Source organism: Drosophila subpulchrella, unplaced genomic scaffold, assembly GCF_014743375.2.
Source record: "Drosophila subpulchrella strain 33 F10 #4 breed RU33 unplaced genomic scaffold, RU_Dsub_v1.1 Primary Assembly Seq39, whole genome shotgun sequence".
NCBI classification, from domain to species: Eukaryota; Metazoa; Arthropoda; class Insecta; order Diptera; family Drosophilidae; genus Drosophila; species Drosophila subpulchrella.
The window spans coordinates 1627872-1645210 of NW_023665611.1; positions in this window are offsets into that span (position 1 = coordinate 1627872).

A 17339-nucleotide genomic window follows, 5' to 3' on the forward strand; every position below is an offset into this window, starting at 1 on the left:
AGTTTAGTAATAGACAAGTAGCCAGTTAAGGTACCAACTGTTGGCGAAATAAATAAATAAATAAATAAACACAAGCTTCCGTTCGAAGCCCAAACTTTCCGTTCAAAGCCCACAGTATTGCGTTCTAAGTTCAGAACAAATTGCGTTCCGATTTTCAATCAAATTGCATCGGTCAGCATAATTTCATTTCACAACGAGATGCGACAGTTTCAGCATAAGCTTTTATTTTAAACAAAAATTAAAGTTCTGGAAGCTTAAGAAAAGGAAAGCTTCTGGCCGAGATTCATTGTAGAATTTTTTAGAATTAAGAGCCAGTCCTATTTTATCCGAGACCGCGATCGGTTCACAGTTTATAAAAAGTGTCTTGTATTAATTGAGTTTTAAGAATAAAGGTTTATCACCCGAGTTTTAAAAATAAAATAATAATAAATAATAATCTCAAACTCGATTGAACAACATTATAAAGACTTAAACAAAATTATAAATATATTATTAAAGGCAAACATAAAAATCTCTTTAAAAAAATCAAAGTTTTTTAAACGGGAAACCAGTTTTCTAGGATACATCGTATCTTATAACGTCATCAAGACAGACCCAGAAAAAATTGACACCATAATTAACAAGGGAGAACGCTATAGTCGAGTGCCTCGACTATCAGATACCCGTTACTTAGCTAAAGGGACCAAAGGGAAATGGAGATAAGCAAGCAGCAAAGCGAGATTGAAATGCGCCACCTACCGGCGGTAGACAGATTTAAGAGCTATGGGCGTTAGGGTGGGCGTGCCAAATTTTTTTTAAGTCAATCGATGGGTATTGACGAGACCAATACAGTTCAGTTAAAATTTTGTATCTAGCATGAAAATTGTGGGCGCCACAGGTTTGGGCGGCTTGTGGGCGTTAGAGTGGGCGTGGCATATTCGCGTAACAAACTTGCGCTGCGCACAAGGCTACGGAATCTAAATCTGAGATCCCAATTCTCTATCTTTAATAGTTTCCGAGATATCCACGTTCATATTTACGATTTTTTGAAGTTTGTGGGCGTAAAAGTGGGCGTGGCAAACTTTTTTTTATCAATCGATAGGTATTGATGAGAACAATACATTTCAGTTAAAATTTTAATTCTAGCATCAAAACTGTAGGAGCCACAGTTTTGGGCGGTTTGTGGGCGAAAGAGTGGGCGTGACACTCTACTGAAACAAACTTGCGCTGCGTAAGAAGCTTAGGAATCTGCACGCCAAATCTCAACAGCCTAGCTCTCATAGTTTCCAAGATCTTAGCGTTCATCCGGACAGCAGACGGACAGACGGACAGACGGACATGGCTAGATCGACTCGGCTAGTGATCCTGATCAAGAATATATATACTTTATGGGGTCGGAAACGCTTCCTTCTACCTGTTACATACTTTCCGACGAATCTAGTATACCCTTTTTCTCTACGAGTAACGGGTATAAATATCCGCTTCCAAAAAATATTCGGGAACTAAGAAGTTTCTTAGGCCTTACGGACTATTATAGAAAATTTGTTTTAAATTACGCCTCTATAGCCAAACCTCTAACAAAATATCTTGGAGGTCATAATGGCAAAATTTCAAAAAGAATGTCAACAAAAATGTTAATTCAGCTGGATGACCAAGCTATTTAAGCTTTTAACGAGCTGAAAGAAAATCTCATTGCTCAAGTAGAATTAGTTCAACCGAATTATAATAAAAAATTTACCCTGACCACCGACGCTTCGGACGTCGCAATTGGTGCAGTATTGTCTCAAGAAGGTAAACCAAATACTTTTATTTCAAAAACCTTGACTAAAACGGAACAAGTTATGCAACTAATAAGAAGGAACTTTTAGCCATAGTATGGGCTCTTAAAAATCTAAGAAACTATTGGAATTGAAATCCAAACCAATTGCTATTAGCAACGGGGAGGTATACAATACATGAGTCGATTAATATATTCGAAAATACCAGACATATAATAGAATTTGACACTCCCGAAAATTCTATATCAATCTTAAGAGAATATATTCCTCCTAATTTAACGGTAGTTTTAGTCATTGTACTTTAGAGGACTTTTATAGAGTTCAAAAACCACTTAAAGATAATTTTGTGAATAAATTTTTGTATACAAAAATATTTGTCCAAGATGTAGAAACTCCTGAGGACAGAGCACTTATAATCGAAGAAACACATTGCAGAGCACACAGGGGACTTGACGAAAATTATAAACAAATCAGTAGATTGTATTATTGGCCAAACTTAATTACAAAATTAAAAGAATATATAAAAAATTGTAAAATTTGCAATGAAAACAAATATAACAGACACCCAACTAAAATTCCAATTGAAGAAGCCCCAATCCCGAGTAAAGAAGGCGAAAATTTACACATCGACATATATTACGCGCAGGGTCTTACTTTCATAACTTGTATTGACGCTTACTCAAAATTTTTAGTAGTAAAAAAAATCCAAAATAAATTAAATATCGAAAACAAAGTAATGGAACTTCTTCAATAATTTCCACAAGCCAAACCAAGCTTTACCTCTGCCCAATTTAAATCTTTTGCACAAAGGTGCGGTTTAACTTTACGTTACGCAGACCCGAGGCACAGTACCTCAAACGGACAAGTTGAAAGGGCACATTCTACACTAACAGAATTAGCTCGATGCATTAAAGAAGAATTTAATTTAACCGACTATTCCGAAATAGTAATAAGAGCCGCTCAAGAATATAATCAGAGCATTCATTCTACAACGAACCAAAAACCTTTTGACATACTATATAATAAAATAGAGCACGATAACATTCCTCAAATTTTAAAAAATTCACAAGAGAAAATGTTAGAAACACATAATGAAAACAGAAAAGAAAAAGTATATCATGTAGGACAGGTAGTTTATGAAAAGAAACACGGGGAAAGAAATAAACTTAAAACTAGATATAAAAAACAAGTAGTTAAAGAAAATGTACCTAACAAAATAATAATCAACAATAGAAATAGAATTATTCACAAAGATAATATAAATTTCTAAAAATTTATATGTTACTTTTTTTTACTTTTCCAGAAAATGTTTTATCAGGTGCTCATACTACACCTTATTTTATTAACAAAATCAGAAATAATAGACTATACAAGTCACGAATATCTTTTATTCAAGGACAATAAAGACGTATTGACGTACGATTCATACGCAGAATTATTCCACGTAACTAACTTAAGTTTTTATAAAGAAATAATAAAATTGGAATCAGATAATATTAAAAGGGATACTAATAAAAGGTCACAATGGGAAATTAAATATGACATAGAAGTAATCGAATTAATTTTATCACAATCAATATCAACTAGATCAAAAAGGGGGATAAATGAGATAGGCACTGTGTGGAAATGGTTAGCTGGAGCTCCGGATCATGATGATTTTATTAAAATACAGAATAAAATTGATGAATTAATTGAAAATAATAATAAGCAATTTATTATCAATTCCAAACTGTTTAAAGAAATAGAATCTCTTTCTGATGATTTTAAAAATGTTTTTATTGATCAAGATTTACCACTGCGAAAACATCGCTTACGATTATTAACATATGATCTGCAAAATTTAATTGACACAATCACACTAGCAAAAATTTACGTTTTTAATACCAAAATATTAAACAATGATGACATCATGGAAATATTAAAACATGAACAAAAACCAGTAATTATCGCTGACTTAATGGACATCTCTGTTTTCAAAATCGCACTGCATAAAGAACTTCTAATAATTTATATAAAATACCCAATAATAAAAAACAGATGCGAAATATATTACGCTAGAGCGATTTCCCAAATCGATGGGAAACTAGTATTAAGCAATCAAGTCGCAAAATGCGCAAATATGTTTTATGAAATGTCTAACTTTAAGAACGAACTTTTTAATAACTATTGCACTTTAAATAATGAAAAAACTTGTTATACCCGCTTATTAAATGGCGAGAAATCCACTTGTAAAAAAATAAGAGAGAAAAATAAAAAAATAGACATCATACAAGATGGTGCCATTCTTATAAATGGTAACAATATTGTAAACAACTCTCATTTAAACGGTTCATTTTTGATAACATTTAATGGTACAACCGAAATTAATAATATTTCTTATACCAATTTGGAAAACAAAATTCTTAACTACTTAACTACAAACCACTTCAAAAATTATGAAATATCCGGTTACATATTATCAAATAACTCAGAACTTTCTTTAGATAATATAAACATTTTAAATCCTTTCATTAAAATTAATAATACTAAAATATCACTTACCTTTATATTATTAATTTTAATCATTATATATTTGATTTTTGTACTTATAATAAAATACAAAAATGCCATATTATTTGTAACCAAAAAACAACGGCCAGAACCCCAAAAACCCAAGAAAATTTTTTAACAGAATTAAGAGATCAATTAAATGAATTTCATATTGAATCGGGACGATCCATTTTAGAAGGGGGAGAGTTATTTAACCCGTGAAACGGTTCCACTTGTGGAATTTATAAACAAATTTTTGAATTCAATCTCAGCTATGTTACCCTTGTCTTCAGCGACATTGCCTTTGCCTTTGTTTAAGATTTTGCCTTTGCCATCTACTTCGAGGGCCGCGCTTGACCATCCTGCTAAGATAAATAAACCAACCGTAAAGTAAACACAAGCTTCCGTTCGAAGCCCAAACTTTCCGTTCAAAGCCCACAGTATTGCGTTCTAAGTTCAGAACATATTGCGTTCCGATTTTCAATCAAATTGCATCGGTCAGCATAATTTCATTTCACAACGAGATGCGACAGTTTCAGCATAAGCTTTTATTTTAAACAAAAATTAAAGTTCTGGAAGCTTAAGAAAAGAAAAGCTTCTGGCCGAGGTTCATTGTAGAATTTTTTTTAATTAAGAGCCAGTCCTATTTTATCCGAGACCGCGATCGGTTCACAGTTTATAAAAAGTGTCTTGTATTAATTGAGTTTTAAGAATAAAGGTTTATCACCCGAGTTTTAGAAATAAAAAAATACATTTTTTTAAATCATCTACTAACGACGAATTTAATTTGCACATACATATGTACACTAGGGCCCCTTCAGTTCTGCAGTAGGGACGCGGTGACATGGCTCAAGGCAAAAAGCTTTTTTTGTTTTTTTTTGTGCCTTAAACGCTGTGCCGCTGTTGACGTCAGCAGAGCAGTCGGCGCAGCGTAGAAGACTGCCCACGAAAAAGGTCGTGCAACAAAGGGAGGCAGATACTCGGATATTTCCCTCTCTTTCTTGTCTTATAATCTGCCTGCACTCCGCGCTCGCAGACAAATTTCGGCCGGTCCGTTATTTTTTTTTTGCGTCTCTCGACGACTAATATTTCGGCGGAAAAATTTTCGTGGAGCAGCGACATGTGAATGCCCTAATATTTTAGGAGCATTATTGTGTATCGAAAATATACAACTTATATTGTTTTATAAAAGTAAATTATTTGATTATAGTAAAATTAAGTAATTTGGATTTACTAATAATGTTATATTTACTTATTATACATTTATGTTACTATATATTTTTTTAGTGTAATTATAGAAAATTAGTCCGTTTAAATTGATTTCAATATTTAAAACATTAGTAGTATTAGTATTAACATTTAAAAAAATTCATATTGTATTTTTTACTCTAGAAGTAAAAGTTATATAGTCGGATATTGTTCCTCTTAGAAAGGGTATATGTGCAGTGGCACGCGCCAACAGCGAAGAGAAAACAAAAGATATCAAGTAAAGGGGTGAGAAGATGACTTGGTGCATTCTGTTTGAGTGATTGAAAGGGAAGCATCCATTTTAATTGTGCGCAGCAGAGTTACTTTAATCGTTTAATTAAGTTAATATAATATAATCAGGTAAGTGCTACGTTAAGTTTAAGATGTTGTGCATTGATCTTAGTTTAAAGTACGTATATTTTGAAGGTATTCAATGGGTTCCGTTAGCCGAAAGTGGATAATGAAATGTTTTGTGCCAAAAAAAAATCCCGCAAAGGGTTTATACACAGCTCTAAAAGGTAAGTATACAAATAAACAAATAAAACGCATTTTTTAAACATATGTTTTTTCAGGAGCGTTGGCCAAGGATTCAGAGGACCCGGACAAAGGCTTAAGAACGGCGATGACTAACGTTAAAAATAAGCTTACGAAACATAAAAACAGAAACAATAATTGTCCAATTTTTGAAAATTTAAAAAATAACATCTAATTAAAATGAAATTAAATATGTATGTACTTTAAATTCTATATTTTGATAATTGAAAACTCATAGGAAAAATTCTGATTTTCACAAGTGATTTCACTTGGGACGTGTCACTTGCAAGTGAATTCACAAGTGAAATCTCATGGGAAAAATTCTGATTTTCACAAGTGATTCACTTGGGACGTGTCACTGGCACGTGACAGGCCATACGAAAAATGAGTATAAGGAACAAGTGAAAACCCGTAGGACTTCGAAAAATTTTCATTTGAATTTTCACTTGTGAAAATGCGGACATCCCATACAATTTTCTATATGGAGCGTCACTTGTTCATCACTTGTGCAAGAGGACATGTCCCACGTGATTCCCAAGGTGATTCACAAGTGAAGCTTTTTTTTTGGAACTGAAGGGGCGGTTCACATTTGTATGGAAATTTTTAAGGTCATACTCTCACCCGCCTATAAGGTGCGCTTTGAGATATTAAATGTATAAGCCTAGTACTCACATCGACGAAAACCGCGAGCTAACCATAGGAGTGAGCGAGAGGCAAACGGGCGGCTAAAGCATTTCGTCGGGTCTGTTTTCAGCGCGGTACTCAGATGAGCTAAGGAAATACCAGAAAAAATACCAGATTTAGCGAGTGAATTTTGATGAACGCCGTTAGCAGCGGCCCAAAGAATAAGAAATTTGATCTTTGGCGGTGTTCGTGCAAAGGCGTTATGGAAACTACAAATGAAAAATGGAAGGAAAACCCCAAAATCGCCTAATCCAAGATGTTGACCTTTATTGTGGAATTTCACCGACAGGAAGCAATACCACAACAGGGGCAAATCCGCAGAGTAGTTGAAGTGCTGAAGGAGATCCACTAGAGAATCCCAGTGCGAAGGAACATGCCGTTGTACTAATAGAAGAATCTTTTTAGCAGAACCACCAGTAATATGATCTCCGAAGACCTCTCCAAATAGGACTCCGTACACCATAAACACCAGCTACTTGGCAGCTTAGGCGGAGCTGGAGGACCCGCTGGCTTCTATAGGGAGGAAGAAAATAGGGCGGCCACTAAGGAACAGTTGGAGAAGCCATGGCCAGCCACTGCCAGGATGCTGGGCGACTTCCTGCAGCATCAGCGGATCAACCCCGTTCCCAATCCGGCTCTCACTTCCTGAAGGTCCAATATGCCCATTGGGATTCGGAGCTGGACTGCCGTGGCGCGGGAAGGATGGCGAAGCATCCGTGGGACAAGAAGGGTGCCTTAAACTAGTTATTTACATAAATAAAAACATTCGTTGAACATTCCATTTATTTTTATTTTAATTTCTGTGTGTACCAGCGGACTCCTCCTTTTTAAATTTCTCCAATTGATTTGTTTTCCGTTTGGCAACAAACCCAGTCGCTTGACAGTAAGACCATGCTACGTGCATTGCGGGTGAACTTTGAATACTTCGGTCACACTTTAAAGAATAAGATTTTTCGACTAGTGAAACTCTTAGCCGATCTAAGTACTAGGCTATACCAAAAGAAATTTTTTGAAACAAAACGCGTTTTAGGGTCTGCGAATTGGTTTCAAAGTTTATAATTCATACGCACTGTTGCCCTTGATCAAATATACTTGACTTGACTTGGTTTTATTTCTTAAATTCGTTTGACACCTTTCCGAACTACTTTGAAAGCTTTAAATTGAAAATATTTTCTAGTTGCTAAAACCAGAATTTACATGGTCGTACAAGATCGAATTGGATTTAATTTTTGAATATATTGACAATAAGGTATTATTTCGCAAATAATTTTATTTAGTTTTGAAAAAAACCGTTTCATAAATGGACCTTCTGTAAACACTTATGTACCCAAATGAGGAAGGACAAAGAAGGCTCTCCTTTTATATTAACATTTTTTTAGGCTAAAATAATCTTTGTGAAGCCGCTTAGAATGTTGACAAAGTTGTGGGTGGGAAATCGATTTTTTCGAAAAATGTTCTGGCTGGAACACATGTCGTATGAGTAATTTTAAAGCAAACTTGATGACGATTCGAGAGGTCTATATTTCAACAAAAATTTTTTAAATTTTTGATTACATTTTTTACATACCTTAATCTGCCATGTAAAATGGTGAGAACTAGTTTTCATTTTTTGGACCACCCTAATGTACACTGTACATACCTACGTATATCGACATTTTCGCCTGTGCACAGTGGGTCAAGAGCTCACAATAAATGTTCCTTCCAATCAAACAAAATTAAAGTCTGTAATTCTTTACATAAGTCCGACCATCCGATATAATAAATATTTGTGGACTCTGCCTATCAGACAGTGTGACCGTATATATTTACAATCTTGATTGGTTCCTAAATTCCAATTGGACTCTAGCCCGTTTCCTTCCTTTTGAATTAAAATTCTAAGTTAGTTTACGTCATGGCAACATCAGTAAAATGCGCTTTTACCCGATTTATGGCCACAGGTGACTGTCTGATCCACTCTGAGGCCACTGTGAACGCTCCAGGTACTCCTATCCCAATGTTATCCGCCTGTAAAATCCGTCGCGATCACTTTAATTCCTTGTGGCAAACGGTAAAGGCAGATTACGACATATGCTCCGACTGCATTGTGGCTGCAGGCGAGAGCGCCGCAGACACGAAATCCATACTAAAATCCAAGTATTACCAAACGTACTCCACTTATGAAATGTTTGCCGCGCAGCTCATGGAAAAAATCCAAAAAGGCTCCTCCCAAATACCTCAAGCTCCAGTAACTCCGTCCCAAAATTCCAGGTCTTATGGCTGTCGGCTCCCTCCTATCGACACGGAGGTTTTCTCTGGCGATTATCTTCGCTGGCCGACTTTCCGGGACCTTTCCACGGCAATATACAAAGACAATCCGAGTCTAACGCCCGTTGAAAAATGATTCCACTTAAATTCAAAAACAAGTGGCGAAGCTCATTCCATAGTTTCGAGATCCCCATTCACCAATGATGGCTTTCGCTCAGCCTGGTAAAACCTAACTGAGCGTTTCGAAAGTAAGCAATTGCAGGTGAACAGTCACCTGAAAACACTTTTCAATGTACAATCCATTGCACAGGAGTCGGGAGCACCCTTAAAGGAACTTCAACTCACTTTTCAAGGTTGCTCCACTTTCTTAAAATTTCCCGGTGTTAATATTGAGAGAATTGAGAATTGGGACCCTATCCTGGTTTATGTGTGCTCGACAAAATTACCACAGCTCACGCTCTCATTATGGGAGCAATCCATCCAAAATAAAGCCGAAACTCCTACGAGCTTGATTCTTTTTTGACAGAGCGGCATCGAACTCTTGAGGCCGTCGATAGCTTCTGATCTGCCAATTTCCTCCACGTCCAGTCCAAGGACACAAATCGAGTGGCAGAATTTCCAAAAGTAAAGTCTTTCAACACAAGGTTAGTTCCGATACCCAAAGGCTGCGAACTGTGCTCAAAGAAGAACCACCCCGTGCGTATATGTCCACGCTTCCTACAAACGATGGTATACGATCGCCTAGCCTATTTCCAAAGGAAGCAGTTGTGCTCCAATTGCTTAGCAAGCAGCCATAAATTCCGGAATTGCACAAGCGCTTACAACTGTCTCAATTGCCAAGATCGGCATCACACATTGCTGCATCGAAACAGCGATCAGCGCAAGTTTCCGTACAAAAAGTCCCTCCTAAGAATACTCCATCCGAATATTGCCCTTCAGTTCTGCAGTAGGGACGCGGTGACATGGCTCAAGGCAAAAAGCTTTTTTTGTTTTTTTTTGTGCCTAAAACGCTGTGCCGCTGTTGACGTCAGCAGAGCAGTCGGCGCAGCGTAGAAGACTGCCCACGAAAACGATCGTGCAACAAAGAGAGGCAGATATTCGGATATTTCCCTCTCTTTCTTGTCTTATAATCTGCCTGGACTCCGCGCTCGCAGAGACAAATTTCGGCTGGTCCGTTATTTTTTTTTGCGTCTCTCCGTTATGTTCGGCTAGCGACTAATATTTCGGCGGAAAAATTTTCGTGGAGAAGCGACATGTGAATGCCCTAATATTTTAGGAGCATTATTGTGTAAACGAAAAAACCAACTAATATTGTTTTATAAAAGTAAACTATTTGATTATAGTAAAATTTAGTAAATTGAATTTACTTATAATGTTATATTTACTTATTATACATTTTTATTACAATATAATTTTTTAGTTAAGTTATAGAAATTTAGTCCGTTAAAATTGATTTAAGTATTTAAAACATTTAAGTATTAACATTTAAAAAAAAATCGTATTGTATTTTTTACTCAAGAAGTAAAAACTATATAGTCGGATATATTTCACTTTAGAAAGGGTATAGGTGCAGTGTCACGCGCCAACAGCGAAGAGAAAACAAAAGAAATCTAGTAAAGGGGTGAGAAGACTTGCTGCATTCTGTTTGAGTGATTGAAAGGGAAGCATCCATTTTAATGGTGCGCAGCAGAGTTACTTTAATCGTTTAGTTAATATAATAAAGTCAGGTAAGTGCTACATTAAGTTTAAGATGTTGTGCATTGATCTTAGTTTAAAGTACGTAAATTTTGAAGGTATTCAATGGTATTCAATAAAAATTCTGCAACAAGCTATAAAAGGTAAATATACAATTAAACAAATAAAACGCATTTTTTAAACATACATATGTTTTTTCAGGAGCGTTGGCCAAGGATTCAGAGGACCCGGACAAAGGTTTAAGAACGGCGATGTCTAACGTTAAAAATAAGCTTACGAAGCAAAAAAACAGAAACAATAATTGTACAATTTTTGAAAATCTAAATAGTACCATATAATTAAAATGAATTAAAATGAAATGAATTAAATTCTATATTTTTTTAATTGAAAACTCAAGGAAAAATTCTGATTTTCACAAGTGATTCACTTGGGACGTGTCCCTTGCAAGTGATTTCACAAGTGAAAACTCAAGGAAAAATTCTGATTTTCCCAAGTGTTTCACTTGGGACGTGTCCCTTGCAAGTGATTTCACAAGTGAAAGCTCAAGGAAAAATTCTGATTTTCCCAAGTGATTCACTTGGGACGAGTCACCGGCACGTGACAGGCCATACGAAAAATGAGTATAAGGAACAAGTGAAATCCCGTAGGACTTCGAAAAATTTTCATTTGAATTTTCACTTGTGAAAATGCGGACATCCCATACAATTTTCTATATGGAGCGTCACTTGTTCTTCACTTGTGCACGAGGACATGTCCCAGGTGATTCCCAAGGTGATTCACAAGTGAAACTTTTTTTTTGGAACTGAAGGGTTGGGTTCCGTACCCCGCCTTGGATGGCAGACGTACTCGAGGTATTAAATCGTACCAATGCCGAGTCTGCCAAAATATCCATCCTCTACGGAAGTGCCACCACTTTCTACGGCTAAGCCCCCAGAATCGACTCCTGGAAGTACCCTTCAGTTCCAAAAAAAAATGTTTCACTTGTGAATCACCTTGGGAATCACGTGGGACATGTCCTCTTGCACAAGTGAAGAACAACCCTTCAGTTCTGCAGTAGAGACGCGGTGACATGGCTCAAGGCAAAAAGCTTTTTTGCTTTTTTTTTGCGCCTAAAACGCTGTGCCGCTGTTGACGTCAGCGGATAAGTCGGGGCACCGTAGGCAAGACTGCCTACGAAAACGATCGTGCAACAAAGAGAGGCAGATATTCGGAAGTTCCCTCTCTTTCTTTGTCTTATAATCTGCCTGCACTCGGCGCTCTCAGAGACAAATTTCGGCCGGTCCGTTATTTTTTTTGCGTCTCTCCGTTATGTTCGGCTAGCGACTAATATTTCGGCGGAAAAATTTTCGTGGAGCGGCGACATGTGAATGTCCTAATATTTTAGGAGCATTATTGTGTATCAATAATATACAACTTATATTGTTTTATAAAAGTAAATTATTTGATTATAGTAAAATTAAGTAATTTGGACTTACTTATAATGTTATGTTTACTTATTATACATTTTTATTACAATATATTTTTTTAGTGTAGTTATAGAAAATTAGTCCGTTAAAATTGATTTCAATATTTAAAACATTCGTAGTATTAGTATTAACATTTTTAAACAATTCGTATTGTATTTTTACTTAAGAAGTACAAATTATGTAGTCTGATATACATATTTCGCCTTAGAAAGGGTATAAGTGTATATAAGGTATATAAGGTATATAAGTAAAACAAAAGAAATCAAGTAAAAGGGTGAGAAGACTTGGTGCAATCTATTTGAGTGATTGAAAGGGCAGCATCCATTTTCATTGTGCGCAGCAGAGTTACTTTAATCGTTTAGTTAATATAATAAAGTCAGGTAAGTGCTACATTAAGTTAAAGATGTTGTGCATTGATCTTAGTTTACAGTACGTAAATTTTGAAGGTATTCAATGGGTTCCGTTAGCCGAAAGTGGATGATGAAATGTTTTGTGCCAATAAAAGTCCTGCAAACAGTTAAACACAGCTATAAAAGGTAAGTATACAAATAAACAAATGAAACGCATTTTTTAAACATATGTTTTTTCAGGAGCGTTGGCCAAGGATTCAGAAGACCCGGGCAAAGGTTTAAGAACGGTGATGACAAATGTTAAAAATATGCTTACAAAAAAACCGAAAAAATAATTGTCCATTAGTTGAAAACTTGAATAATACCATCTAATTAAAATGAATTAAAATGTATTTAAATACGTATTTACTTTAAATTCAATATTTTCATAACTGAAAACTCATGGGAAAAACTCTGATTTTCACAAGTGATTTTACTTGGGTCGTGTCACTTGCCAGTGCTCATGGAAAAATTTTGATTTTCACAAGTGATTCACTTGGGACGTGTCACCGGCACGTGACAGGCCATACGAAAAATGAGTATAAGGAACAAGTGAAATCCCGTAGGACTTCGAAAAATTTTCATTTGAATTTTCACTTGTGAAAATGCGGACATCCCATACAATTTTCTATATGGAGCGTCACTTGTTCTTCACTTGTGCAAGAGGACATGTCCCACGTGATTCCCAAGCTTATTCACAAGTGAAACTTTTTTTGGAACTGAAGGGAAGTGACGCTCCATATAGAAAATTGTATGGGATGTCCGCATTTTCACATGTTCAATTCAAATGAAAGTCCTTCGGGATTTCACTTGTTCCTTATACTCATTTTTCGTATGGCCTGTCACGTGCCGGTGACACGTCCCAAGTGAAATCACTTGTGAAAATCCGAATTTTTCCATGAGTTTTCACTTGTGAAATCACTTGCAAGTGACACGTCCCAAGTGAAATCACTTGTGAAAATAAAAATTTTTCCATCAGTTTTCACTTATGAAAATATAGAATTTAAAATACATACATTTTTAATTACATTTAAATTCATTTTAATTAGATCGTTTTATTCAGATTTTCAATAAGGGTACAATTATTGTTAGTATTTCTGTTTTTTTGTTTTGTTAGTTTGTTTTTCACGTTCGTCATCGCCTTTCTCAAACATTTGTCCGGGTCTTTGGAGTCCTTGGCCAACGCTCCTGAAAAAACATATGTTTAAAAAATGCGTTTTACTTTTTAATTTGTATCTTTTCCTTATATAGCTATGTATAAACCCTTTGCGGGATTTTTTTTGTCATCCACTTTCGGCTAACGGAACCCATTGAATACCTTCAAAATTTACGTACCTTAAACTAAGATCAATGCACAGCATCTTAAACTTTATGTAGCACTTACCTGACTTTATTTTATTAACTAAACGATTAAAGTGCTCTGCTGCACACAATTAAAATGGATGCTTCCTTTTGAATCACTCAAACAGAATGCACCTAGTCTTCTTCTCACCACTTTACTTGATTTATTTTGTTTTCTCTTCGCTGCTGGCACGTGCCACTGCACCTATACCATTTCTGAAGCGAAAAATATCCGACTATATAGTTTTTACTTCTTGAGTAACAAATACAGTATGAATTTTTTAAAAATGTTATTACTAAATGTTTTAAATATTTAAATCAATTTTAACGGACTTAATTTCTATAACTACACTAAAAAATTCTATTGAAATATAAATGTATTATAAGTAAACATAACATTATAAGTAAATTCAATTTACTTAATTTTACTATAATCAAATAATTTACTTTTATAAAACAATATAAGTTGTTTATTTTCGATACACAATAATGCTCCTAAAATATTAGGGCATTCACATGTCGCTGCGCCACGAAAATTTTTCCGCCGAAATATTAGTCGCTAGCCGAACATAACGGAGACACGCAAAAGAAATAACGGACCGGCCGAAATTTGTCTCTGAGAGCGCCGAGTGTAGGCAGATTATAAGACAAGAAAGAGAGGGAAATAGCCGAATATCTGCCTCTCTTTGTTGCACGATCGTTTTCGTAGGCAGTCTTTCACGCTGCGCCGACTGCTCTGCTGACGTCAACAGCGGCACAGCGTTTTAGGCACAAAAAAAAAACAAAAAAGTTTTTTGCCTTGAGCCATGTCACTGCGTCCCTACTGCAGAACTGAAGGGTACATATCCAGAAGTACTGCTCCAATTGCTTGGCTCACAATCATTCCAAGGACTCCTGCCGCAGTGGCCATCACTGCCACAAGTGTGGAAAGGGCCACCACACTCTCCTGGTGTGTCCTCGCAAGGGGGGAGAATGTTTACGTCAAAAGGGCGTTTAATTTCAGGTGGCAGAGTCGAGCGGCAGTTTTATCCAGATGTCTACATCTCGCGCGCTCGCACTGCGGTCCGCTCTCCCCAAGTCTCCGCTCCGCACTGGAGCCATTAAGTTAATTTAAGCTTAACGAGTTCTTATTTCCAAGTGTACCAATAAACCACTTACATTTGCACGTCGCGTAAAAAACCCCAAAGTACCCCTGTGTTTTTTCCGTACCCTTCGTTCATGGGACTTCACTTATTTATCATTTGCGCTGTTCTGTCTTTGGTGTGCCCATCCCTTTTTCGCGATTCTGAAAGATATAAAGCAAATTGAATATTATATATTTCAATACATGTGTATATATATTACAAATATACAATTTATTTATTTTGGCACAATTACACTGTTGTATGTACAATTTACATACAAATAATTATTATTTTGTTTAATTATTTTGTTTTTAGTTTAAAGGGTTTTCTTAATCAATTCTCTGGGGTAGCATGGGTCCAGCCGCATGTGAGATGGAAGTTTGTTCCAGTAGAACAAGGCTCTACACAGAGGCTCATTAAAAGCATAGTTAGCTCTATAGGCCGGAATAAAAAAAGGTTCAAATGACCTTAAAGACCTACCAGGTACGGAAAAGCCGATGCTACTCAGCAATGCAGGGCAGTCTATTTTGGAGGACAGCAGGTCACAAATAAAAACTAGTGCGCTAGTTGTTCTACGATCTTGTAGGGAAGAAAGGTACACAAGCCGACATTTCGCAGAGTAAGAGGGAACCGGGTCATTAAAGCTTAGAGAAAAAAGGGCAAAAGATAGGAATTTTTTTAACACGCTCAATACGATTGATGTGTGTAGTACCAGTCGGACTCCAGACAAACAAAGCATATTCCAATCTGGACCTAATGAACGAAGAAAATAGGCTTAGTTTCGTGTACGCATCTTTAAATTGCGTGGAATTTCGTTTTACAAAACCATACATAACGTATGCCTTTGCCGTAAATTTGGTATCAAACATAACTCCTAGGTCCAGTGATTCATTTCTTAAGGAAAGAATATGGGAACTAATAGAATACGAGCTAAGGAGATTAATTAATCGTTTGCTGTACCTAACGTAGAAACATTTTGACACGTTCAGAGGCAACTTATTACGAGAACACAAATTTTCCACATTTACTAGGTCATTTTGAAGAAGGTCACTATCGGAGATTGAATTCACAGACCTAAATATTTTAAGATCGTCCGCAAACAAAAGGAATTCAGAATTTGTTATGCAATCATTAATGAAGATGATGAATAGAAACGGACCCAATGCACTTCCCTGAGGAAGGCCAGAAGTAGCCACATAAGCGTTTGAGAAAACACCATTGCACTCTACTCTATAAATCCGCCCATCTAAATAAGCTTTAAACCAATTTAATATTAATGAATGAAATCCCACTTTCTGCAATTTTGCCAATAAAGCATTATGGGAGACTTTGTCAAATGCTTTGGTGAAGTCGGTGTAAACTACATACACTTGATGATGACTGATAAAAAAGATTAAACGTAGCTAAGTTAGTGGTAGTTGACCTTCCAGGCATAAAACCATGTTGGTTAGGACTGATGATCCGACCAGCAAGAAAAGTTAGCTGCTTAGCTACAATTCGTTCAAACATTTTTGAGACATTACTTAGCTTTGCAATTGGCCTAAAATTTGAAACAATATTTTTGTAACCAGACTTGAATATAGGAGAAACTGTGGCAAGTTTCCATCTATGCGCAAATACACCAGTGGAAAGAGACTTGTTGAAGATCATTTTTAGGGGCTCACAAAGAACACCTATACAGTTTTGCAAAATAAATGGAGAAAGGCCATCGCAGTCTAATTTTCCTGAGTCGTTAAAACTCTTAGCCGCCATATGACAGTCCAAATCAGTAACATCTAAGCACCCAATATTTAGCATCGTGGCAGTGGCACCGAGTGAATCATCGTCATTCCACAGCGAGCTCGGTTCAAAGTTAGATGCAAAGTACTTAGCAAATAGATTAGCGACCCCAATATCAGAAGAAGCTGAAAGACTTTCATATGACATATGGGAAGGAAAGTAGGAGGTTGTACGTTTAGAATTGACAAAGTGCCAGAATGATTTAGGATTGGTAATTAGTTTACACTCTATATCAGCAATATATTGGCTGTATAAGAATTTATTGAGGAACTCAAACTCACGCTTATGTTGTTTGTACCGATCGAAGTCAGCAGCTTCACCGCTTTCTATGTAGCGCTTATAGAATTTATTTCGGAGATTTTTATATTTTTTTAGTCCTTGTGTGTACCATGATAGTCTATAAGAACTTTGAACTCTATTTTTAGCGTATCTGCCTATAATAGTAGAGAGAAAAGATATAAAAACTTCATAGGTTGTATTCACATCCGCATGCGAGAGGACTTCCGCCCATCTGATATTAGAAATATCACTACGGATAGAATCTAAACT